The 26,829-nt window shown below is 41.5% G+C and overlaps 1 long non-coding RNA gene across 11 annotated transcripts in view; it reads left to right on the top strand.

The window, feature by feature from the left end:
- The window catches only part of LOC119019569, a 100,217-nt gene that overhangs the window by 66,118 nt on the left and 7,270 nt on the right, over window positions 1-26,829 (top strand). For 5 of the 11 annotated variants that reach the window (XR_005075081.1, XR_005075082.1, XR_005075085.1 and 2 more), the window contains exons 5-6: window positions 554-751; window positions 23,831-23,891. This is a non-coding gene — a long non-coding RNA (uncharacterized LOC119019569). Of the gene's footprint in view, window positions 1-553; window positions 752-23,830; window positions 23,892-25,484; window positions 25,548-26,829 lie in introns of all 11 variants that reach the window. The other 6 variants (XR_005075087.1, XR_005075079.1, XR_005075084.1 and 3 more) reach the window with 4 other exon arrangements.

Raw genomic sequence — 26,829 nt, 5'->3', positions numbered from 1 at the left:
TCCATCCGAGAAGACGATACCTTTCTGCCAAACAAATTCAAAATCACATTAACATGTTGTGTCTTGTTAGTTCGCAAGCTAGCCATGAAAGCATTCAAGAACCACTTCAGTTCAGTGAAGAGTTCTGAAAGAGTCTAAGGCAAACATGTTGTGTGCGGTCAGTGTCCGTGTGTTGTTGATCAGAAATGCAACTCCAGTGCATAAGATGCCTGGTGGTGTACAGTGTTTCATTTCTGTTACCAGATATCCCAGATTGTGGTCAGGGTTTTGTCATTGCAGTGCATGTTGTGATGTTTGTCAGCATTTACTAAACTGAGATGAGTTTGGTCATTGATCTCTTCAATGAACATTCATAGAGAAAGAAGCTCCTTCCCCAAATGTTAGAGTATTGAACACACAGACTCAAGCACATGCAGTATAAACATAAGCACCATCGTAACCCTTCACTCAGCATGTCATTAGTCCGGTATAATCACATCTTAAATCTCGCCACACATCCAAACATCTCTCTTTCTCTTTCTCTTTCTCTCTCTCTCTCGCTCTCTCTGTCCAGCAGACCCATAAAGCACGATCAGCGATGTTGCGCTCGAGTCCAAATATTTCCAGAAGAGCAGATGAAGAAAGAAGTCGGGAGGCTGGATCAGCTGGCCTGTGATCTCCTGTGCGAGCCAAGCTGTCTGATTGGCTGGAGGGCTGGAGGGCCATCTTGCCTCCCTGGCAGGCAAGTGGCTCAAGCAGTTTGGTTGAGGAGGTGTGTGTGTTGGAGGGGGGGGGGTGAGAGGGGGTAAGAACTTGGAAAAGCAGAGGGTGAAAATGTGTGGGTGTCGGAGTGTTGGGAGGAGAGGGTTTTTATGGCTGAGAACTGTGAAGATGAGGGAGAGATGGCTTTTCAGAATGTGTGTGTGTGTGTGTGTGTGTGTGTGTGTGTGTGTTTGCATGTGTGCATTGTAGCATATGTGTGTTTGTGTGTAGAAGGGAATCTGCATGTTCTGAATCTGAAAATGTTTTTAATGGTCCAACAGACTGAAAGACAATAACACATAAAAATGCTACTTCTCTTGACATTGTCAGGATGATGTAACTTTGAGCAGTATCTTTTTAAATTGGTGCAGAACGTAACGTAAAATGCAATCGGTTTACTCACCATAGTTGACTTTAATTCCTCTTGTCTTTTATATTGCTTTGCATATCTATTGTCGAGCGATTTTCATTTGCTAGTATAAACAAAAATGAAAGAAATCTGAATTTAGCTGAGACTAAAGCATGTATCCTAAAAATTCTTACCACATGATTCCACTTGTCGTGTGTGACACGCTTTTGTTCCGCCCTCCATTCGGCTTATCCACTTGGAGCTTTTTAGAAACTGACTGTCATGCCTGCCTGATATTGTTGAATGCTCTGATTTGTCATTTTGTCTTGATTTCTGTGTGTCTACAATAGGTCAGTAGGCTGTGTAGGTAAATGGTTTTGTTGTCTTTTTTGAGTTTGAGATGTTTTTTGCAATATTGCCAGCATTGTTCTGTTGTAGATCCCAAGTCTTCACAGAGTAGACTCACGTATTCACCATGGAGCTGGTGGAACCACAAGAATTGTCATGATCAGCTACAGTTGTTGTATGGTCGAAATGCAACCCAGATGTGCCTGGCGAAATATGGGGATAACAATCTGCATACGCTGAACTTTTGGACGCCTCAGTGTATGAATTACCGTGTGTTTGTGCGTGTTTGGGTTAGGCAACTCATGGGGACAGTTTTCTGATCAGTTAATTGGGAACTGCTTGGCCAATCACAGACAAAAGCTGTGTCCCTGACTGGGAAAAAGCTGATTTGCAAGTCAATGATTAAGGTTAGGGTTAGACCAGTAGTGGGCCCTGTGTGTGTGTGTGTGTGTGTGTGTGTGTGTGTGTGCGCGTGTGTGTGTGGCTATTTTGTGACCCACATTACATCAGAATCCAAACTGAAAGTGAAATTGTGTAAAACGAATGTAATCCCATTCATATATTCTAGGGATGTCCCAATCTTTTTGCTTTTTTTGCGATCCCGATCTGAGTCCTTTAATATTTAGTATCTCCTGATACCAAGTCCTGATCCGATACTTAGCCTAAACTAATATTTTCCTAGATAATACAGCTGCATTAAGAAAAAAAAGTACCTGCATCCAAGCTGTTCCTTATTAGTATTTTCTTATTTTGTTGAAACAAAGTAAATACTTTTTTATGGCTTTTTATTCATATACTTTCTTATTCTGCATATGCTATTCCAACATTGGCCGACCACCTTCCTTGTGTTAGCAGGTGAGTCTGTGATGCTGCACTGTGACAGCAGACCCTCGTGTACAGCCAGATGAAGTGTGTACACAACTCAGCCCACGCTTGATACCTCCTATCATCTATTGCTTTTTCATATTCCTTACGTTGTCACGTAAAATGACGTGGACGCGTTGCTTGTCTATATCACACGCGTTCAGCATCTCCTCGAGAGCCTGTTTTACATGCTTTGCTGTATGAGACCCACGAAACTAGTGTGCACAACAGCACGTTGTAACTCGATAGTGGAGTCAGTGTAATGTAATGTCGAGATGGCAGAGCATACAAGGGATTTGAAAACTCCAGGTGACAAAGAAAACCCTGATCCTCTACCATGGAGATGAGCTGCTTATCCAGAGCGATTTATTCAGTTACCTTCTCTGTAATATTTTTTGGCCATGTCGCTGTCTAGAGGATATTTTTCTTTCCTTTTGAGAGTATCCGTGAGTGTTTGCTGCTTCAGTGCCTTTGCCTGTATTGCTTGAGTGAATTCTTTGAGTGTTTGTTTTTTGTATGCCGTGTCAAATGAGTAGTATTAAATGCAGCTCCACGAAACGGTCATGTTGCAGATGTTACATGTCCTTGGACTGCTTTCGCTTTCCAATTTAAGTTATTTTCACACTGCAGACATTTTATCCACAGGTTTGCCAGAGTAACGCTACGCGCATGTCTGCGTTCTGCCGCAAATTGTGCTCTGATGCAAAAAATGTTTTTTTTTAAAAGTCAGGCTTGGGTCCAAGTTCAAATTTGCCGATTACCATCAGTGGAAAAATGCCCATATCGGCCCCAATCCCCAACCTACAGATTGGATCAGGACATCCCTAGTATATAATGCAACAAGTACAACTTTATCCTGATCACGTATGAAAGAAGGTCAGTTTATGACCAACGAAATGCTTATAGCTCATGGTGTATTTCTGTGCACTGCATACATTTGCAGCCTCAGATGGTGAAGCGAGCCTGTGGACGGGCGGGTCAGAGCATAGCAGCAGGCCAGCGCTGGTTCTGCTCTGGGCTGTAGCACGGGCACAGTACAGGCTGAAATGTTAAACCAAGGTCCTTTGTGTTATTGCTGACATTATGTTTCATTCCCTAATTCTCCCCCGGCATGCACTTTTGATGATCATACAGCACACACAGTCACAGACACTGAGTGGGCGTAGTGGAGTAGGACAGATAATGACCAGTACTTGTACCGTCATAGCCGCTAACGCCAGAACAGCAGGGGGCTTTTGACCCCCCTACTTAAGCTGCCCAGTCCTCATCTTAAATGATATCATTGTTCCGACAGTCATTTCACAGTGCACGTGGAGTATAGCTTTACTTTTTAAGACTAGCCTTACTGTTAAAAAATACAGACTTTTCAGTGTCAGTGCTAGCTTGAAAGAGCAGTTTGAGCTTAAAAAAATTATAGATTTTCTGACAGTGGAACCAGGTTTTTTTAAAAATGACTAAAGAACACAAAATATGACATGTACATGATGTCTTTATGAAAGGATGCTAACACACTAAGTCGATCCAAAAAACTGTTGGCTGACCAAGTGTGTCCCCTCACATTTCATGTTGAATATAGAAGCAAAGGTTCACAAAGATAAACAATTGAGCAATTAGTGTCAAAATTTTAACAGTAACCCAATTTATTTTAGGCTGCAGGAGATTACTATGAGTAGTTGTAAGACATCTTTGTAGTTGATTTGACAAATTTGTAAGCAAACAGTTGCTAAGATACACCTTCACCGTGATGATTCATATCAAGTCATGTTTGTGTCCACCTGATAAATGTAGGTCTAACATACACTCTCTTCAAGCTCTGATTTTGGTCTCTGCAAACTCTTGAGGGAAATGTCTGACTCGTTGGCTGCTCAATGCTACACTGTGTTCACCAGCTATTCTTTCAATGTGTCTGTCTGTGGTTTGGAGCAGGGCAAGCAGCATGCGGTGAGTTTTTAGAACATTTCCTCTAAAAACAGCTGGCTGCTTCCACCGAAAACAACACTTTGAGCGCAGTGAGAGAGAACCAAAAAAGGAAAGTTGTGGGCCGGAAAGCTTAACAATGAGCTGAAACTCGTCATGAAGCTGCAGCTTCAGGTGATATGTCTGTTCCCAAGAAACCCCTTTCACGTTCTGACATTGTTTTCAGATTGTTATAAAAATATCAGTCATAGCTTACCAGAACAACATTTATGTTACTTGTCCATGTTACTTGTTACTTGTCCATCCAATCCATTAAATGTGAGTCCATTTAAACACAAAATACACAGTAATGGACCAAGTGGACACACTCCAGCTGTATCATCCGCTTCTCAACTGTCTTGCAGAGTAGATCATCTTGAACCCTAATCAGCCGCACATCATGTTGCAATCAGAAACAACAATTCAAAACTCAACTGCAGATTAAATCTTTCACCATGTCCAGTTGTGGTGTCAGTCCCTGTGTTTCTCTGTGTGTGTGTGTGTCGGTGTGTGTGTGTGGTATGACATCATCCAGTGTGGGGCTTTGTTGCTGTGACACCCATGGCCTTCTGGAGCCCAGACACCCCCTGTGGAGACCAGAGAGCCGTGTCACCTTGATCACTGTGTCCCCGGGAGACTGCCATGCCACACACACACACTCACACAACCACACACACGCTCAAATTTGAATTACTGTGGTTGTGAGGACTTCCTCTAAGTACATTCATCCCCTAATCTTGACGGTCACCTGTTACTAATGATGCTAATGATACGGCTACTATAATCCCTAAAGCCAAGCAACTGCCAGTCTTTCACTTTTATCCTTGTGAGGACCTCCTCTGTCACCTATTCCAAGGATTATCCCCTAACTATACATTTTATGGCTTTAATTACCTAGAGTCGACCAAAAGGTAAACATGTCTTTTAAATACACTAGTTTAAGCATAGTGTTGTCGGTGGATGTAAATAAAGACAATGAATGAAGCTACGTATTGAGCGTCTAATTACATCTTGTAAACCAGAGAATCAAAAAGAAATAGAGACAAATGTTTCTAGTAATTTATTGTTCAAGTATATCCAGCAATTAAAATATATTTGAGTAATATGTGCAGATTTCCATCTTATTCCATTAATTATTGAGATAACACCACATTATCATTTTTGGCCAAGATGATTATAATGTTAATATTGACAAAGATTAGATGATTATCCCTGTGAGGATTTTCTGTTACTGCAACAGTAAAAGTTAAAGAAATACAAGATGCAATAGATACATAAAAACACCTGACAGCAAGTTGTGTGTTTGAGCACTGGCCTGCTGGTTGAATATGTTACTTATTGTGCATTGAAACCTGCAGTGGTTTAACACATAAGGATGGATATGTGAGAAGGCAGCACCTAGCTTTACATGATCAAGATGATTTCCCAGTCATCAAATCAATTAGAAGCCAGAAGACAATATGGGTGTCGGCTGGCCAGCGGCTGTAGCCTCCCACTGGGGAAATCTTCGTCTTCTCTTTCCAAGCACGAGTTCCAAGGACGGGTGTGATGTCTCGCGAGTGGAAGGGCAGAGGGTGGGGGTTTGCGGGGTGGTGGCGGCAGGGAGCAGTGCTCTCCAGAGCAGCCGGTGTCTCTCTTGTGACAGGTGATAAAGTTTGAAATGCCAACCCAGTGCACTCCAGGCACAGGTGTGGAGAAAATGTCCAGGAATAGCCAAACCCTCTGTTCACAAGTCTCATGACACTGCTGCAACAAATATCGCCCCCGCAGAACAACCACTGGACTGGAGACAATGATACGTGTCACCTTGGGTTCATGTCTTGTTTGTGTGCTTCCTAATGCAGTATTTGTTTGGATGTTTGAATCAGGCCACTAGTGATTTGTTCACCTTTCATTTATAATTCATCGCTAAAAATACAAGAGATATTTAGATAGAGATAACAGTGGTGGCTGAGTGAGCTAGAGAGTGAATGAAGCGGTGGAGCAGCATTATTTTTATCTTTAAAGGTGGTTGCATTCTAAAGCAAAAATAAACACCTCGAACTCTGCACAGCCCTCTGGATTTTGTGCAAAACCATCCGGATTGCACGTTTTACCCTGTCCATTGTTGGACTCTCTGTTCTGCCTGTGAGAGCATAGCTTAGCCCCACCCTCAGTCAAACAGACCAAGAGCAGAAGAGAGACAGAGACAGCAATGTAACCAAGTTGCTATGCAGTGAGTCCACACCTTGCGATGTTATTGGCTGGGGGCTACACACCACTGTCTTGAGTCTGATGCCCAAAAATGTCCCAGGTCATAAGTGATAACTGAGAGGCTTTACTTTTTATGGGACTTTACATTTTATATATTGTTTTGTTGAAATCCTGCCTAGTATACCTTTTAATCCAGTAAACAGTATTTTGTTGAATGCAGATAAAAACATGAGACTGCTGAAAATCATCTACTACCTGCAGCATTAAATGATAAGTACCACAGTAACTGTGGCAAGCGCTCTGTGTTTATTAACATTTATGTTAGAGGATGTCATAGTTCATTACATCCACAGTTTCAAATGTTAATAAACAATCTCTATACATACTGGTAGGCAGGGGTAGATCTCTGTTTTGACTGGCTTATTGTTCCAGCTCAGTAACATCATCTTTGGTCCCAGCAAAGCCTCAGCAGTTTCCTCATGCACAGGCAGACAATGGCCTTTTCAATGTTACACTGTAGACCCAAACAAATACACTGTAGCATGCAGTTCCTTGTAATTTCTGACAGCTGTTGTTCTTATCGCAGCTCATTTTACCATTTACGCCGATGTTTTACTATTCTCACATTAGCCTCCTGACCACAGTCTCTGTGTGGCGACAGGGGCTTCAAGATGTTTTCAAATCTCTGCTGCTAATGTCTTGCTGGGGGTGGCCATCTGTTTTTGCATCTCCCACCGAAGCTGTGCCGGGGACGAGCTCCTGGCTCCTGCCTTCACTCGGCTTCTGTTGGGGGTAATAATGTGTGCTGGTTCTGGGAACCCAACTGGTGTCCATGAGTTTGTCCTTTACCGCCACTCATCCTTGTCCCAGTCACGCCACAGCGAGGGCAGAGAGCCATGCCGTGATGGAGTGGACTTCTGGGGGCTGCTTTTCATCGCTGTGAGAGGATTCTGGGCAGCCAAAGTGGAGTCACTCTTTCCACACACTGCAGTATCTCTCCTCTGTATGATGTTATTAGAGCTGCATCTTATCTTACTTTGTAATGTCACATTTTAGACCCTCATTATTACACTCTTGTCTAAAGGGACATATTCAGACTGTGATTACAGAGAGTCTGTCAAGCTTTAGAGGCATTAACACAGTGATCATTATTGGTGAGCTGCAGGTGTAAACATATGCATGCATCTGGTTAAAAAGGCTACATCCACTTTTTTTTTGATGAGGTGCATTTATTTGTTGTTTCCTATATTTGTAAGTAATATCTTTCATAAGTGGCAGTCACTTTTCTGACCTAAGTGGTTGAAACAATGATTATATGCAACCTTGCAATGTGCAAACATATTTTCAACACGCTATAACCCACCTTCACCCTTAGATGACATTTCAACTGCAAATCACAAACATATGTTATGTAACTACAATAGTAATGAAGGAGTTATATTTTGCTCAATAGCATACCATTAGCATAGCATTTCTGAGTATTAGTGGGGGCTAGAGATCAATAAGAGTAGCTCACACATGCCTGAGCTAGCATCAGTACAACAGAGCAGCTGTGCTAAATCAATTCATATGTCTGTGACTGTGTGACTCTGTGATGTAGTATGATGTCACAAAGTCACAGAATTACGCTGAGAGTACTGACGAGGAGTTTCAGAAGCAGTGTTTTCTGTGAGAGAGAGGAGCCTCTTTGACCTTTTGTAACTTTCAAGTTTTGAATACAGAAGAACATGTATAAGATACAATGAAGGAAAAGGAAAAAATTAAAAGGCATGATAGACCTTCCTTTAAAACATCTTTCACAATTGGATGTATTTCCTATTAAACAACTGTTAAAATGTGACAGAATGCACCCAGACATACCTCCAAAGTGTAAACCAAAGAGCAGAAAGTGAGAGAAAGCATAGTGATTTGATGAAAAAGGCAGAGGAGCAGGGTTAATCGAAAACCTGTGCTTGTTTCATCAGTCTTACCTGCCTGTCAAGGTAACTGTTTTCCTTGGAGCAAAACTCATGAAAATACATCTCAGAGAATGAGTACAAACTCTGTTTAATTTCAGACGGGATCGCAATAAATGGAAGAGGAGAAAGTGAAGTGATTCAGGTTTTTATCTCATTCTCCACCTTGTTTTATAGTTTTATTAACCGCAATCAGTCTAATACATTGGGCTATTATTACAAACATTAAGACGTTTGTAAAGGACACTGTAGAATCTATATGTCCCTCTTTATTCAGTTTTATCAGTCAAGTTATTTGGTTTGCCCTAAACTTCTGGTTAATGCAGCCATTCATGGAACAAAACAGTAGTACCCAAATCAATCACACCATCAATGGAGCAAAGTCAGGACTTCCTCTCAGGCCCTTGCTTCTGCAAATGTGCTGATTTTGACAGTGAGCCATTAAAGGGGTGACTCGAGCCATAGATCAGGGTAATTGTGGCATTAGGCTGCAAATTGGAGCTAAAATAACCAGATGCAGGGGCAGATAGCCACGTCCCACTCCAGTGACGGTTATTCCAAGTTCAAGGAGAGTTCAAGCATAGAGAAGATACTGTAACCCAACTGGGTCCGAGCACGCAGACTCCTCCAGAAATTATCTTCACAAATATACGATTTCCGAAGGGTGTAATTGTCTTCACGCTTATGGTCATTCATGCCTCATTTCATTTTCCATAAGTCTATATTTTCCTTGGCCTATTACAAGGGTATGTTGCACCTAAGGCTGGCCGAGGATACAGCCTTCTTTTTTTCTTTTCCAACGCTTTAGGAGGCTTTCCTCTGAAAACTCCTGTCAATATGGATTGTAAGAGATGGCGGTCGTGTAAACTTTTATGATAGCAATAAAAAGCTTCAGCCCCGCCCACTATCGCTGCCCCTCCTAACCCCCATTTCCCATCCAATCCCACATCCCTGCACCCAAGCTTTAACAGAGAGAATCATGGGATCTGACAGGGGCCATTAGGAGCCTATTGTCCAACGATTTTCACCTCTGACATTAATCTTTACTATTTTCTGGTGTGTACTCGTGTTTCTTAAACATGACCTCTGACGGAAAATCGTTGTATCATGTGTTACAGCCCGTTACTGCCATGGTGAGGATTCAGTCACTTGAAATGAAACCCGTGTTTGTTTTGGGGGGGGGGGATCAGTAGATGAAAATAAGTATGTAGTTGAAACAAACAACTATCAAATATCGTTATTTTATAGTGATATAAATATCACTTTTAAAAAAAAGTCATTTTATCTTTTGTGCTACATTTTTTGTTTCTTGACAATTTGTTGAAACTAGAATGTGTTTCAACAAATTGTGGGGAGATGTTGTAGTTATTTCTGCAACATAAATAAGCTTGGTGCCAGCAGGAGCACCTTTAATATTATCCATCAAAATTATGAGAATTTGTTTTAATTTTCTGCTCGATTTCATATTTTAAACTGGTGGATGTCATTCTGCAGCTAATGTTGTGTTGTTTTCATAAACGTCATTGATTATTGTTATTCGTTCAGACTGTCTCATGCTACAAGCTGCTGAATTACTTTTAAGACAATCCCGAAGAATCATCCTTTCAATTGCATCACTTCATTAGCTTCTACAATGGGACAATGAGTCCAATTACCCAGATTCCCCATTCCCGCTCTCTATGGCTCCATCTCTGACCGTCTGCGGGGTCTGGCTCGGTGCCAGGGTGCAGTCAGCGTGCTCTGATTCTCCGTAGTTATCTAAAATGTTCATTATTTTGCAATTTATTCAGACGGTGTGACAGCGTTTAAGTTTTGCCCAGTTTTCTCAAATTCAGATGAGGCCAGAGGCAGAATGGCTTAATGAATGGTCTCACAGATTGGGTAATATGGAAATGTGGCTGCAATTAAAGAGAATGTTGTGATGTTAAAAGGAAGAAGGGATGTTTTTATGGCAGTGTAATTTGAATTTTTAAAATATGAAGATAGAAAAAAAGAAAAAAAATGCGGGATATAAATAAAAAACAATTTCAGGGTATCTAAACAACAATAGACATCTTGTCATCAGCCATTTTAACAAAAGAGCGACATGGAGAGGAAGCCAAGCTTGACAAAACTTTATACATGAGGGTGAGGAGGAGGGGGTTGGAGGGGTCGGGGTGACGAGGATGGAGGGGGGTCCGTGGCTTTAGGCAATGACTAAAACACAATCAACCTTCTCCCCATCTCCTCACGCTGCCGTGGCCCTCAGCCCCCCGCTAATTAAAGTGATACAACATCTCACAGGCCAGTGCGCACATCTAATGGGCTGGGTGAGGCCCTCCTGTCTCATATACTCTCACTCTATAGCTGTGACCACACACGCGCACACTCTGTTATCCTCGTGCCTCCAAAGATCATGAACTCAGCATGGTAGCACCGATCCTGACCTTAAAGTCTAATGTGTATCTGACCTTAAACAGGGGCCTTGACATGTCTATGAGCTCAAATCTGTCTATTATGCCGAAACAGAAACAGATGCAGAGAACACGGTATATGTTGGTGTCCAGTGTAGCGGCCATACGTGATATCCTTTGCATTAGACAAAGGAGTGCACGAAAGAAAAGAAACAAACATGTAAAACATTTCATTTTATTAGTTTCACTTTTAGTTGAATTTCCTGTGAAAACCATGTTCTCCAAAACTCTTTTTAAAAAGTCAAGAAAAACAGCCCTGTTTTCAGCTTTATGACAATTTATTTTTTGATATTATCCAATATTTTCTTAAATGGGTGAAGAAGCCGTGGAAAACAGTCATAGCTTAGTCTTATGATAAGAGGGCAGTAAAAATGAACAGAGAAAATTAAGTTACTGTTTTGTGAAAACATTTTTTTTTTTAACTTTCTGTCACATGAGCTGCAAACATTGCTGTTAAATCAAATGATTCAAATGTTCATCATATCCATCTCTTAGAGGAACATCAAAACTTTTATCAAAGTCTGAAATGCCGAAATCATCCAAGCTGATGTGGCGGTGCTTTAAAAAGACAGGATCAGCTGCAGTTTTATTATCTACCACAACCTACATTTGTTTGGAATACTAGAAAATGGAAAGTACAGAACATTAGTACAAGACATGGAAGACATAGAAAACAACTAAATAAGGACAAGGCAACAATAGAATGACAGACAAATAAAATGAACAGTGACAAAAAAGAAAAAAAGATAAAATAAAACAAAAACTTTAAAGCAAATGAAGAGACAGACTGAGAGAGAGAGACAAAGAAAGAAAGACAGAAAGAAAGAAAGAGAACACTCTATGCATGGACATTATATGGAAAAAGAAAGACAGACACTGGACAGAGACAAAGGGAAAGTAAAATCTTAAAGAAAGTGAAAGAAAGTCAAACAGGAGGAAAAATAAATGCTTAAACAAAGAGAAAAACAGCATCCAAGACAGACAGAAATATAAATACCAATACAAAGAAGAAGAAGAAAGAAAGGGAATGAAAGATAAACAGAGATACAATGATGGACTTCTGAGCTGGAGATGGAGAGAAAACAAAGACGAGGCGAAGCAAACACTCATCAAGCAGCCTGTGTTTGGTCATTTGGAAACTCTTCCTCTTCTTGGATGATGTTCCCTTGAACCCAGTGTGTGTGCATGTGTGTGCGTCTGTGCGTGTTCGCGAGTGTGCACGCACACACACATGCATACACAGGCTGCCGCCACTCGAGTTTCGCCTGCCAACATCAAAAATGAAGTGGTCAGCGGACAGCTTGGCTTGTCACAGGAAGCAGTAGGCAGCCATGCCACATGTAGCTCAGAGGACAGGCCAAGGAGGGGCGGGGGGAGGACGGGGGGAGGGAGGGGCAGTCTGAGAGGAGAATAAAGGGGATCGGGCAGTAAGGAGGCATCTTCGAACACCCCCTAACCTGATCTCATCACGCCACATCTGTTCAGCAGTGAACCCGTGATGTGCAGGTGCTCGTGGTGTCGTCATCCATATTTGATGAGTGTTTTCTGTGTAAGGCTTTAATTTTACATTGGTTTCAACTATAACACTGACTCCAGTTACCTCCCCCCTCTACATTAATAATGAGCGCTGAGCTGATGTCGTTTGACTTTGTTAACTTGTAGTTAACTTGGCAGATGTGGTAATACTACAAAGGCAGCATTACTGTCCAAGTGGCAGACGCCAGAGTTGATTGTTGAAGCTGCTGTTCTTCAAATGGCCACTAGATGCTATACATCAACAAGAGTGTAATAAATGCAGAATATAAAAAAAGACTTACAACAAGTGGAAGAGGAAACCAAATCAACAACTAAAATCAGAGAAAGCTGCATGTTAGTTAACATGTTATTCGAGAAGCAATTTAATTGAGAACACAGACGCAGATTATCAGGCAGTCTATGGGCTCATAGCATGGACTTAACAGGCGATGCGAGGGAACAGTATTTTAAAATCTGTTTTAAAATTAAATTCAGAAGCAAAGAGGCAGCGTAAAGGAGCCAAATCATGTGTGAAGTGATCCCACCCCTTAGTCATACTTTTAAAAATGGGCTCTCATGTTTGTCTGTTTTATTCGGATCAACTGGTGATCATGGTAACGCGTACTTGAGACTTTATGTTCACAAGTTTGCCAGTGCAAACGTTAAAAAGACTTGAACTCGCATAAATGGCGAAGCAAGGTTATTTTTTCTGTCAACAAGGCCATTCAAACACATGGGGCTACATCACCTACATGTCGCAGAGTCAAACATTTGTGTGATTTTGGTCTATAGGTAACATCTTTAAAGCTCACTTTCCTTAACAGCACTGCTGCTGCAGCAGATAGTCATTAAAGAAGGGCTCTGTCTGTATTTAGACTCCAGTATTACATTACTAGCTCATCTGACTGTTGTAACAGCAGGAGCACAGCAGCCTGCCGCTGTCTGTATGTGGAGGTGGCATTCAGACTCAGAGGGCTCCTGTAATTGGAGAGACAAAGAAATAAGAGGGAGCAGGCTTTTAACAATCCCACGTCAGCAAGGCTCCATCAGCCGTGAAACAAAAGGGACCCGGTGATTTATCCAGCAGAAGGAGGGGGGAGCAAAGGCAGCGAGGAATTACCCAGAAAGGTCATCCTCAATTTCTGTCCAGAAATGATCTTTTCCCACTATGTAATAAACATTTATCTGATCCCTTTATTGGCTTTATTAGATCTGACAGTTTAGTTAAGCCATTTCCAGCCGTCGCCGCGGGTCGTGACAGTTAACGTTGCGCAAAAAGTTCCATTGCCTGGGATTGTATTCAGTGGAATGAAGGGGCAAGGACAGTAGGTCTGGGCCTGGCATTATTACCACTGTGAAACAAAGGCTCTGCAGACCCGCTCATGCACATTTAGATGCCCGTAAATATCCCTGTAACACATGGCAGAGCAGAACATCCAGATACAGGAGCAGACAGGGTGTTGTGTTTAGGAGAACATCTGAATGTCAATTGAACATAAAAGCCTGAAAGCTGCACTTATGTAAGCGATAAAGTGATGTAAACACCTCATAATGGAGGATCTTAACATGTAATTTTGCAATTTCACATTCAAATGTATTCAAAGTTAATTTGTTGTAATAATTTATTTATTTATTTATTTATTTATTTATTTATTTTAAATAGCAGCAAAAGACCGACATAGAGCTAGCAATCACAACTTTTATAGTTATCAAAAAGCCTTTACTGCGTCTTCTGGCTCTTATTTTGAAGACTGATTGCAGGCAGAGGCGACACACATCAGTATTTTTGGGAGGTTACTTCAGGTCAATTGGCCTGATGAAGCAGCATAAACACAGCCTTTTAACATATAGACATAAAGACAAAATGGTGAGCCAACATTTGCTTTATATGTATTATTATTATTATTATTATTATTTTTATAGACCTTATTGTCGCTCATTCGCTCGGTGGGTCCAGTCGAGCAAATCAGCGATGAGAACGTCTGGTGTGAAATTCAGGGAGGAGAATAACCTGATGTTAGCCGACAAACCATTATCACAACACACACCTCTGACCTATATTAGGTAAAAACTAGTCACAAGTGGGTATATATGATGTGGGAGCCAGCTGGAGCAAATTACATTTTATTGGAAATGTTTACACACTTCTGAGTTGTGAAAAATGCAAAAATACAACTGGAACTTGGATCATTACTGTGTCTTGAACTATTCAAAGAGTAATAAATAATGTACTACCTCTGCAGTGGCGTTTGCAATTTAATTTAATGTGTCCTTCATCATAACATGCTTGACTTCCTCTAGTATATGTAAGAACAAGTTGAATTAAGACAAGCATGGTATTTGGAAGTAATAAACACACCATGTCAGAATGTTCACAGGCCAATATGCTGGTGGAAGAAATGAAAAAAGAATTGCCATCTAGTGATTAGCGGGTTACAAATCCTTCATAAACGCTGATAAATGTCGCTTTTAGACGCTCAGCCGTCCTTCTGTAATGACAGCCAATCCTGCTGTTGATGCTTGCATCAGTATGCAGCGATAATGGTGCGGTTGCAGAAGCAGTTGGGGTTGTAAACAACGTCTGTCATTCAGTTTAATAGACTTGGGGGCATTGTAATGGCTTTGTACCGCTTTCACATTCACTGCACCAAATGTGTAGAGTAAAGCACTGGAAGATCATTTTACCTTGAAAATAGATTAAATAAACCTTTCATCTCATTCATAGCTCCATCTTCAAGGACGCCCCCCTTGCTAACCCCCGGCCCTTCGCACCCCCTCCTCCTTCCTCGCCGCAACCCTCGAATAAATTTTGTCTCTATTTCAATCATTTGTGCAGGCAAATGACAAAAAAGGCTTTGAAATTAATTCGTATTTGTCAATTTGAATGTTTCTGTATTTACTCAGCTGTCCCTGGGCGAAATACAGTCCGTCTCCATCGCGTTACCAGCCGCCACCTCCCCTAGCATGACGGATAAGAACACCACCTACAGTATTTTCAATCCTCCTCCAAATAATGACCAGCCTGTGTGCTCATGTTCCTCCTATTTGAGAAAGTGCTTCTTATTAGTGAGATTTATGAGGCCTCCACGTCTCCACTCTAGTGGTGGACCAGCCACCTCAGAATTAGTCATTGGCATCCCAAGGTTAATTAGGTTGATCATGTCTTTAAATAGCAGGATCATCATTGCTCTTCCTCATTCGCCTGGCTCTCTCCTCCCCCTGGTTCCCTCTGCTGGATTGCAGTAAGACTGCTCATCGGCTGGGCTCCCATTCAGGAGCTGTCAGGGGTTTTTTTTTTTGTGTGTGTGTGTGTGTGTGTTTTTTTTAACCAAATCCTGGCTCCCAATGTGGGGCAGGCGGGCTAAGTTAGCGCGAAAGTGAAGTTGTCACTCAGAGACAGAGGAGGTGCGGTGCAGTGTGGGCCGGAGGAGCTAACGGTTTGCCTGCGCCTCGCCTCCAATCCAGACCATCTGTGGCCCCAGCTGGAGTGCCAGCGATGGTCTGGCACTTGTACCGCGCCATATTTACAGATCTAAACACAAATGGCTACTGCCTGATTGTTTCACGATTCATTAGTCAGACAAGCTCGGCTCTCGCGCCAGCCCAGCTGTTACAGAGTAAACCTTTGTCACTTAATAGGGCTGCTTATTGCCTCCCCATCAAACGTATTGATCTGTGGCCTCCTCCTTTAAGGTGAGGTGACTGGGAGCGTGGGGACAGACAGGAGGAGGAGACAGTGACACGTTGGGGTCAAGAGGATGTACTGAGGGTTTATTAAAACATGATCCACCTGGAGAGATGTGAACCAGCACAGGAAAAAAACCCATCAACAATTGATTTTAAGCAGCTTTTTGATAACACATGGACGGGTTATGCCTCCATGGAATCCAAGGAACTCATTCAGTATTATCCTTGTACAACATTTTACTTCCAATCAATCACCCACAGCTTGAAATATGCTCTCGATTTTGTGTGAAATTTCTGAAGCACTCTTTTAATTTGTGATATAAAGACTGCAGGTTCTCTGCCTTTTTCTTTTTTTTCTTTTCTTTTTTTTTTTCAAATCAGTTGGGTCTCAAAAACTCGACCCTTTGACCCCAGATATTCTGACCTCTGTGAGGCATGACCAGTAGCCTTCTGGTAGACAGGAATTGGGGTTTTACTTGTGAGAAATCTTATCACAATGAAGAATTGAATATATAACCTATATGACAACCATAACTGGACCTAATTTGCACTAGTCATTAGCATGTGCGCAGGTGGATTTACCAAGATGCCAAATTTACTGTTGTGCCCACATTTGTTCACATTATGATAGATACAGCTCACATAAGAGGTGGTAGTATATTTATCAAGTTGCTTTGTATTACTTAGCACATTTTATCATATTCAAGGAATATTCACATTCAAAAAAGTTGCTTCGGGCCCCTTTCATGATATTAAAGCCAAGAGTATGCTTCCAATCTGGTATAAAAAAAAGACTGGAGCTAAAAGAGTGAAGGATGTAAGGGTAGAATGTTCTGGTGTCTTAATACTTTAAGTGTATTTGCTGTAAGTCATCACTTGGTTTGTTCTGTACCTTGCAGAATCGACTCTGTTTGAGGCCAGAGCAGCCAAAGCCAAGACCCTACAGTGTCTGATATAAAAGGAACAGCCACCTCAGCATGTGTCGCCACAAAATAAAAGCTGTCCTCGAACTTACGGACCCATTCCTTAGAAGACAAAGGGAGGGGAAAAAAAATAAAGTCAATCCTCGGGTCAAGTGTTTTACACTGGTTAGTGGAAGAGGGTGTATCGATTTCACATTAAGAGCACCAGGACGGGCTCTGCACTATCAAAGTAATTCACTGATCTGGACTTCAAAGACAAGCTCAGCTATTGGCTTTCTGCCATTTTTGATCCGGCTCAGTGGAATCTATGAACATCAGCTGAGCGTGAGGCTTATGCTGGCCTAAACGGTGACATTGATCCGAAAAGCGTGTTTTTTTTCTGTGTGTAAATTTGTCACAGCTGATCACGAGGCCGAGGAAATGAGACTTGTTAAGGGTCGATGTGGGCGGGGCCGTGGGTCGGGTTAAGAGCGGATAACAATGGTGCAGATAGAGATACCCTAATGGAGCGATGAAGGTCAGACTTAACACCGTGACATTTCTATTGACTCGCTGTCATCCCTGCTACAACATGCATGTCCAGCCTCACTCTTTCTGTTTCTACAGTGAATGACACGTATACGGTAGAATAAGCATTACACGTCTCAGAACTTTGAATACCTGATTTAATTAACAGGTTATTAGCTAATTAACCCATGTTGATTAATGCTCTATTAATTCTCCTCTGACCCAAATGAATCCTCAATGGCTAAATTGGACATTAAAGTGGCAAACGGTGTAATTAGTAGCTTGGGCTCTGGCAGGTTTGCAGCTGTGCAGAATTAAGATGATTCACAAATCAAGAACAAATGTTTCATTGTGACGCTCCTCTGGTTGTTAACTTTGTTCATTTGTTTTTTGTTTGCTTGTTTAATGAACCTATAGTACTGAGAAGACTTCGTCTGCTTACAATCATTTGTCTGTTGGGGTCGTGTTGGTGCCTTCCTATTTGTGTGCACATGCTTCAGCAGGATTGGAAAGACACATTCAAAGTAACAGCAGAATATTTCCGTCCCATTAAAAGTCCACCTTGAATTCATATGCCCAACAAATAGCAGACACATTTCACAAGATTGAATGCAAACAGCTGCTTGCTCTTTTCTTTTTATACATCCATACATGTAACTACTGTTAGCTTGTTAGCTCCATTAGTCAGCAGGTGTGGGAAAGAGGTTTTCGGACCTGGGGCTAGCTGGTTAGCATGCTAACTTAAGTAGATATCTCTCCAACACAAAACATGGACATCTTTGACACATGATCAAAACTGCTCTTCCTTCATGTTCTGCTGATATTTGTAGTCCCTTTTTGGAATGTTTTGAACACATTACACATTGCACCTTTAATCTGCAAAATAAGGAGTAACTGCAGCAGTCAAATAAATTTAAGTAAGTAATTAAGTAAGAAATACAATATACCCAACCATAGTGTTGCAACATGAAGTAAAACAGAATTGAGATGATCCAAATAGATAATAATTATTGTACTTAGGTACTGTGTATGTGCTTATGTAAGTGCAATAATTTTTTCTACGTGTGCGTGTGTGTGTATACTGTGTGCCAGTATGTGTGTATTAGACAAGATGTTTATGCAAATTAGGGGTTGCATATGTGCAGGTGTGTTTATGCACATATCCCTGGGACTTGAGGGCCTGCATGACTGTGTGTGTGTGTGTGTGTGTGTGTGTGTGTGTGTGTGTGTGTGTGTGTGTGTGTGTGTGTGTGTGTGTGTGTGTGTGTGTGTTGCTTTTCTGCACACACACGTACACTGACAGCTCAGGCTTTGTACAGCTGCCGACCCTCAGAGAGGCGTGCTGGGGGCAGCATGAGCCTCCAGTGCATCTATCATCACGCTGACAGGGCTGCCGTCCCCACACACTGTTCAAAGTGAGATCTTCAGTATGGCTGCTTAGCAAATAATTGATGGGGTGCTTCCCGCTTTTTAAGGAGAGGAGCAGTTAGACGGCAGGCCAGCGACGAGCACTTTTAAAGTGATGCGTGAATCACTCTTTCATGACCCATAAAGCCATCTGGAATAACAAAGCACCCGGCTCCCGTTTTGGTCTTTATTCAGAGTTTCTGAGAGTTACCGGTGGAGTTGCCGCTTTTGTATTTGAAGCAAAGAGGCCTTGCCTCTGACTACCTGGTTTTTAATTTTATTTCTTTTACCCCGGTTTCATCCTAAGGCATCTTGTCATATGTCTGTGACTCAGGTCAGAAAGAAGTCATGTTTGTACATCTGTTGTCTGTTACTATAAATATAGTAAATGTCTATAAATGACCAATCTCTTAAACTAATTTCTGCTAGATGCTTTTTGAGTTTCTGAGCAATAACTACTACAGTCTATTCAGTACAACTGTGGAAGTCTGGGGCCTACAAGTTAATCTGTCTGCTATCAGTCATTGCAACATGAAGATCATTCATAAAACAAACAGTGAGTCAACACAAGCCTTACAAAGACCATTACTGCATTTTATTTGTCCAAAATTAGATAAAAAAGGTGTGAGTGGCAGCAGAGGCCAATAAGAAAACAATTAAAGTTAAACATTTCTCTTCGGTGCTGAATGTTTTTAACTATACATATATTGAATTCACAGATACAAATACCAGCAGCTGTAACACAATTGTACAGAAGGAGAGAACAGCCGTACTTGCAAATTTGATGCTGTTATTTCAGGTCACGGGATAAATCAACCTGTTATCGCAAAAAGATAGTTGCAAACACAGCCATTCTCTGCTTCCATGCTTTTGCCTTACAAGTGGAGCCATTAGTACTTTCTATTGCTGTTATTTTCCTTTCCTGTTTATTTTCCTTTCCTGTAGGGGGAGCAGGTTTACAAAACAAAAGCTACATTTAAGTTGTAAATCAAGACTTTATGTCTTCTAACTAACCTCAAGTGTCAGTGGGTCCATGAACTACTACACAGATTATACAACAGCTTCTATCTTAAATTAGCTAACATTCGCAAACATTCACCTCCCTAACCTACTGGTCGGACGAGACCAAGTTAATCTACTGTTTTGAGCAAACGTTTGTTTTATTTCTCCTGAATTAAACTTGTGTTACAACATAGTCTTTTTTTGAGGAAACTTGAGGATTTTGTGATGTTGATGTGTGTAGCATGCGGGTCAGAGAGAGTTCTTTACTTTCAGCCCTGAAACCCCGCTGACCAATGAGTTCAGCCTCCCAAACAAAGTGAGTACAATTTTCAGCTATTTCCTGGTGATAAAATAAATCTGAACTAGTCACAAACTGCAACATGCAGAACCATAAAAAGTTCTTTGTGTCCTGTTCCAGGAAACAAGAACTCCTCTCAGCCTGACATCTGTATTGACAGAACATAGTGAACAGCGAAGTGTGATGCCCGCAAACGTCTGCGTGCTGTCTTTCCACTTCCTGTTATTGTCCAGCATGTTTGAATGGCGTCTGGAGCCCACTGCACCTTCCCAGCAGATGGACTGCAAATATGGCCTCTGATTTATCTGGCCACTGATTAACTGTGAGAAAACAACACTCCACCAAATGTGTATGTGTATGTGTGTGGTGGGTGGCGCTGGTGGGGAGGACGCTAATATATTCATGAAAATGTATTCATAAAAAATGATAATTGTGATCGAAACCCCTCCGTGGCTCAGAGGATGAGTCAATAAAAAGCAGGCGAAATTGACAGGCGCCTGTTATATGGACAGCACTTGCAATAACAGATGGGGGGGCAGAGGGATGGACTGTGCACGGGCGCCTGATTGATCACACCAAAGTGGGTGAGTGTTAAAATGTTACGCAACAAGCTTTTATTTCCTTCCCTTGCACTACCTCATCATACATGGTTAGTCTACGGTGAGAGGGAGACTTTGTTGAATCTATTTTCAGGCCGCTACAGCTCAGATCTTAACACTTTCCATCGTTATTCCCTTGTAATCATGTGCTACTAAGTCATTTAGGGTTCATCTGAGGTATTTACAGTCCTTTTGAGTGGCAATGTCAGCTCAAAATGTAAACGTGTATAAACAGATTTATACTTCCAGATGAGGTTGGACTCTCTCCCCCCGGCACCCCCCCCCCACCCCACCCCACAAAGTTTTTTTTCTTTTTACTCATCAGACTTCAGCTCCCTCATTGTGTGAGCGTTTAGCGGAGAGTTGGACAACACTCAGACGTAGATGAATGTCAGCCATTATTGCGGGCGGCCATTTGTGCTGGTATTTGACTCACTAATGATCGTCTTCCAGGCAGGGTTCATCAGCCTCGACACAGACCCACACACACACACACACACACACACACACACACACACACACACACACAGGCACACTCAGACTCAATTTCAAACTTGGGGCTAATTTGACCCTTTAGTTTATCATTTCACCACAACAATCAGCTTGTCCACAAACACACACCCTCCCGGTTTGCCTTTAAAAGGACTCAGTCAGTGTATGTGTTTTATAGTTTTCTTGTCTGGGGAGTTTGGTTGTTAGAGGTATGGTATCAGTCCTGGTGGACTCTTGGCCCGGTCGGACCACCTGCTGGTCCGTGCCAGCTTCAAGTGTTGGCAGGCCCACCTGGACCCAGCACCTGCCTCTTACACTGGACACGGCAGTTTGTTTATTTGCAAGTGCCTTAGGAAAAGATCACAAACAATTCAAGCTGCACAGGGACACATTCTTTAAGCATGAATTAAATCGTCTTATTGAGGAATACACAAACTTTTAATAGGGCCATTATTTGTAGAGGCACATCTGCTGTGGAGCCAGTACATTGAATGTTTTAAGCTTGAATGGGTGGATGGGTAATAATAACCAATCATTTACTGGCAAGAAAAGGAACTGATCAAAATACAAATTTACCCAGTTATTCCCGACCAACATGCTTCCTAACTAGCATACCTAGTGCGGCTTATACAAAACTATGGCAAATATGTACTGTAGCTTCAACCAAATACAGGTAATACATGTACGTAATGTATGTTCATGTATGTTTAATGTTACTAACACCTACTCACATACTTTAACCCAAACCATTATCTCTTCCTAAACCTAACTATGTAGTTCTCCCTAAACCTAACCAAACCACAACTGTTTCACAGTGTTCACTACATGACGATGAAGGTCTGGTCTGATGGGCCCATCACTGGTGCGCTCCTGCATTACATGTTGTAGTTTTTGTTTCGTTTTGGGATTCTCTTTATTAAATTATTTGGTGTTTGTGTTTCTGGTCACTTTATGGATAAGTACAATATTTTGTCCTCTCTTGACTTTAGGTTAGTCTCCAACAAATGCATGATTTTGGTAATTTCCAACAGATTTGGGAAAAAACAAACAACAAAATACACTGAAGATTCAAATACCAGACACATATCCAGAATGTGGAATGTGAACCCTGAAATCTTAAATGTTTGAATTTTGTTGCAACATGTTTTTTTTTCACAGTGTAGCTCTAATCATACATATACATATTTTAAAAGACCCATTTTCAGGGAAGTAGAAATCCCAGTTCATCGTGAACATGGTGCCAAAATCAGAGAAAGCGATGTGTTATCAATGTGTATCCACATTAGTGTCTACATCGAAATGAGTGACATGTTTTTGAAATGACGGGTGAAAATTAGAGAAGATTGGCAGCAGCTTTGATGCAAAAACATTCATACAAAAACATTTGAGAGCCACTTTCAGTCTGCGGGTTTGCACGAACAGACAGACAGTCAGACCGACTTTCATGGGGAAGATTCTTCACAGTCGGGTTCACCAACTCTCTCTCTCCCCTCGCTCCCCCCTCTCCCTCACCTCCTGGGTCCTGGCCATATATCTCCCCCTGTTCTCCCGCCCAATGCCCAACACTCAGCAACTCTTGGCGAGGCATCATTAGGTATAATGTACTTCCCTCTCTCTCTCCCAGGGATATTTTGGAGTGGGGCGAGTGAGCTGACCTTACTGAAGGGCTCAGACGGTGCTGCCAACTCTGTCTGTCTGTCTCTCTCTCCATTTATGCCCCCAAACACACTTCCCACATCCCCGCCAGTGTTTGGTGGTCACACACGGCAACATGATGGTCTCGTATTGAAAGCAATGTTACAACCAATCAAAACTATGTTGTAACTCTTGTTTTTGCCATCATTAAGAACCAGCTTGAATTTGAACTACCCAATGACTTTGCTCTCATCAGCTGCTTAATTTGTTTTAGATAAACAGTATTTTTTGGTTTTCTGTTAACTTGAGTTTAAAAGTATGACAGGGGCATTGTACATCAGTGTTGTTGTTTGGTTTCTTTGAACCTCCATAGAAAAGTTTACGAGATGTAATGCAGACTGCTCCTCTGGATACAAAGATGTGATTGGTTGAGTTGACATTCCCAAAGGTCTATACACAGCATAAAGGCAAGCTGGAGCACAGAGGCTCTCTTTACTCACTGACAACCAATTCAGTATAAACAAAAATAAAGTTTGGTTGCATTTGAGGTCCCTTATCCTCTCCTATTGGTCTTCAATGGTTGTACACCTAAATATTCCTGAAAAGTAGAGTCGATTAGCCAATATTCAAACAACAAATATTTATGTCAGGTGTTTCCTTAATTTCCTTTGATTTAAAGTTGTTGATTCATTTTTTATTGGTCATGTTTTTCTTTTGAAAAGGAACAAAAACTACATATCTATAAATTACATCTTTTTACATCTATGATTTTCTTAAATACTGTTTTTGAGAAATTCATTTAAGCTTATTGCACTAATTTGCATTCAGAGCTGTCAACTACTTGTCATAGAGCTAGCTCAGGTATGCACACATGACCTAAGTATGTTATCGCCCCCTCTCTTTTAGACAACTGCACAAATCAGTCTGATTGAGGCTTTGCAGCAACCCAGGAGTCACTGTTTCACAGGTAGGTGTAACCATTTTCAGTCCTTCAAAGGTTCCTTAAACTTACCACTGAAACCTAGACTAAAGTTCAATCAAGTCGAAGAAACTAGAAAGTAAAGTGTAAAGTATGAAAATGTTACAGAGCAGGCTTTCCAATCTCTTTTCAGCAGCTACTGAACTGAGTTGTTGTTGTTATGGCATTTAATGAAAGCATAATATATCTGTTAAACACATATGTAACATACTGTACATACAAACATACATCCAAAGGAACACATTCACCTATACACCCCAAGTCCTCCAAATGAATTGTTTTTGATTGCTCCCCAGAATAACACACATGAGCCTTTCTAGTCTGACACCAGTATGACTAAAGCCTGGTAGAATAAGGTCATGTTTAAAAAAAAAAAACATTAACTGTCAGTAAGGGTGACACAAATCTCGGCCTACTGTGACCGACATGTGGCTCTATGCCAATCACATTATTTTCCTTTCGTACTCCCAGTGGACATTGTACTGTAATTCATAGGCCTTTGTCACGTCACTGTAAACATACAATACGTTGTCTGAGGCATTTGTTGCAATGACTGAAGCTGTCAAATTTACTTGTACATACTTATAAACACACATGTCCACAGCTGCACTGAGAGCAGCTCAGCAGCGTTCCAACACAATTGAGATACATGAACAAATATTAATATTTAAATGTTGATGTTAATTATTCATAAAACCGGCACTTTGCAAATGGATTAAATTAATTATGTTGATAGAATTAGCCTAGATTTGGAGGTTAATATAATAATGTTTGTATTATATTTGCTTTAATGGATTCAGAGCCATCTCCTATTAATTGGATTGATGACAGTTCAAAGCCGCCAGGGTCATTTGTGCATCATCAAGGCTTTACATTAGTCAAGTTGAATGACGTGTGTGCTCGACTTATATGCTTAGATGCTTAATATAGTCTCCTTCTACTGTAGTCCAAAAATTCACTCCGTGAGCGAAAGGATGAAATATAGTGGAGGTTCAAAAGCATGCTGTGTCAGGCATAGTACAAATTCTCCTTCATATGTCCTTTGTTAATATCTATAGATGAGGTCAATACCATTCCTAAAGATAACACAATGAAATTGGTTTATTACCCAGTAATCTAATGCATTAGCTCTCAACCTTTTTGTGTCACGATGCGTCAGAGAAAATGTTGGTGTTATGATGGGCTAATATTTGCACATTGTAGAGGGTCAAGGTCAAAGATTGAACCACAAGCCCTCTGAAAACTTCAAAATAGTGAAAGCATAAATAGCCACGAATAACAGTGGCATCACTGACGTGAGAGGGTTTCTGTGTGTGTGTGTGTGTGTGTGTGTGTGTGTGTGTGTGTGTGTGTGTGTGTGTGTGTGTGTGTGTGTGTGTGCATTTTCCTTGTGTGATGTAAGAACTTAGCAACATCCTCCAAGCTGTGGTTCATGCTGTGAGTTCCTGACCTGCAGGGGGGTGGAGGGGGAGGCCCACTTGCAGCCACAGCATTGATTAGCCAATTAGACACCTTCTTCAACTTAGCAACAGCATAATGTGTCTCATATTTACATTCCTGTTGCTCCCACCTCCTGCCAAGGTCACCGGTAGTTGACCTTTGACCTCTGTTTGGCAAGATGATAGGGAGACACAGCGCTTAGAGGTGAGCATTTATATGGATGGTTTACTTCACTTTTTGTCTTGGGTTTATTCTCAATTGGGCTTTTCAATGATGTTTGCATTTGTTGAAACATGACATTCGCACATCACAAAATTTAATGTACTGTATATAACAACTTCATATATTTTTAGCTTTTTAGCTTTTTTTTTTTTTACTTTCTTTATTTTGCTTTTGTGCACTGCCCTCAGAGGGTTGTAAACTTTTGTAAGGCTATGGAAGTATTGATAAAAAACAATTTGGTGTCGCCAATAAAATTAGGTTATTTATTGAATATCAGCCAGCCATTGCTTCCTGCTCCTGGAGGTGGTATAGACTCTTTCTATGTACAAAAACATAACATTTTCAGTTTCAGCCTGTTTATGAAATATGAAAAAAGAGTTGGTGTTAATATTGGTTTCCCACCTTGACGAGAATAGAAATCTATTTGAAACCATACATTTTGTTTGATATTTGCCACTAAATTAGGCAAAGTAGAAAAAGCCAAATCTCAGCAGAAAGAACCAGCTTCACTAAATTAGGCAAAGTAGAAAAAGCCAAATCTCAGCAGAAAGAACCAGCTTCACTCCAAAGACACCAGTGCTTAAAACCCCCCCCATCAGTCAAACTCTAGTTTCAAGTGGTCCTGTCCCTCCTTCCAGCCCTATGCCAACACATTTCCTCGCCTTTAAAATCATATTACATTTGCTGTGGCTCGCGTATAAATTTTCCCCGAGTCTCATCAGGGCCCCCTGCTCAGTATGGCCTCTCCTCTGACTGATATTGGCTCATCATACTTAATCTAGGGTGAAATTTCCTAGTCTGTGCTAAATGACTTGCAGCCTTCACGAGAGAGGAGATATTTATTTTTCTCAGGGCTAATGACCTGTCCCCCGGACCCACCCACTGATGGTTATTTACTAGGGCCCAGATGCTTGGGCTCAAAATGAGTGGTAATGTCAGCGGGTGCCATCCTTCATCGGGCCGCCCCTGATTGAATCCGAGTGATCCCATTGACATTGACTCTGTGACTTTTAAGGCCATTACCTTCCACCGCCCACGATGATCACCTCATCATCGCTTCCGAGCTGACAGCTGATTAGCAACAAATTACTGACAGGAGAAGGCTCTGACACCGGGTGCAAGAGGTTGGTGTGTGTGTGTGTGTGTGTGTGTGTGTGTGTGTGTGTGTGTGTGAGAGAGAGAGGGAGAGGTGGAGGGGGGTTGCCAAGGAGTCAGGGGCCTCCTCCTCCTCACACACACACAGTCAGACACCCCGCGTACACTC

The sequence above is a fragment of the Acanthopagrus latus genome, chromosome 5 (assembly GCF_904848185.1).
Source record: "Acanthopagrus latus isolate v.2019 chromosome 5, fAcaLat1.1, whole genome shotgun sequence".
Lineage (NCBI taxonomy): Eukaryota > Metazoa > Chordata > Actinopteri > Spariformes > Sparidae > Acanthopagrus > Acanthopagrus latus.
The sequence above is the reverse complement of the archived record's forward strand: the minus strand, read 5'-3'. Positions and strand labels throughout refer to the sequence as shown.